This window comes from Leopardus geoffroyi, chromosome A3, assembly GCF_018350155.1.
Source record: "Leopardus geoffroyi isolate Oge1 chromosome A3, O.geoffroyi_Oge1_pat1.0, whole genome shotgun sequence".
In the NCBI taxonomy this organism is placed as follows: Eukaryota; Metazoa; Chordata; class Mammalia; order Carnivora; family Felidae; genus Leopardus; species Leopardus geoffroyi.
Genome location: NC_059336.1, coordinates 116,016,711 through 116,017,328, shown reverse-complemented (window position 1 = coordinate 116,017,328; position 618 = coordinate 116,016,711).

The window sequence follows — 618 nt, the reverse complement described above, 5'->3', positions numbered from 1 at the left end:
CTCTGGTCTGGTTTCCTTCTTTCTTCCATTGGAACGGGCAGAGCACGGCACCAGCATGCAACTCTTGTGAGAGGCTGAGTTCAGAGGAGCTCCACTGGGGTCCCTTCCGTATCTTGCCCACTGGCCCTTCTGGGGTGAACCCACCCATGGTTCTTGTCACCTGGCTGAATGAAAGCAGCCTTTCCTTCTGCGCCCATGGTCCTCAACTTTGGATGCACATCAGAATCACCAGGAAAGCTTTTTAAAAGTACAACTACCTGGGTTCTACCCCCAGAGACTTGGATTTCAGTGGCTAGGACAAGGTCCGAGCATTCGTTCTGCTTAGAATCATGGGGAGCTTTTAACACACAGCCCCAGTTTTATGCCACCTTTCTAAGGAAAGAGAAACACCCAGGGTACCTTGTAAGGTCACCCACAAAGACTGGGGGTGAAGGATGGACATATATGACGCTAAAAGCTTTGGTAGTCATTCAAAACATGCATCGAGTGCCTATGATTGACAAGCATCATTAAGAGATTGGAGTAAACACAAGGGCAGCATTCTCAGCCCTCACTGCCCTGCTTTAGTGTAAAATGATAAGTGTGGTGAGTTCAAGGCCGGGAAAACACGATGCCCTG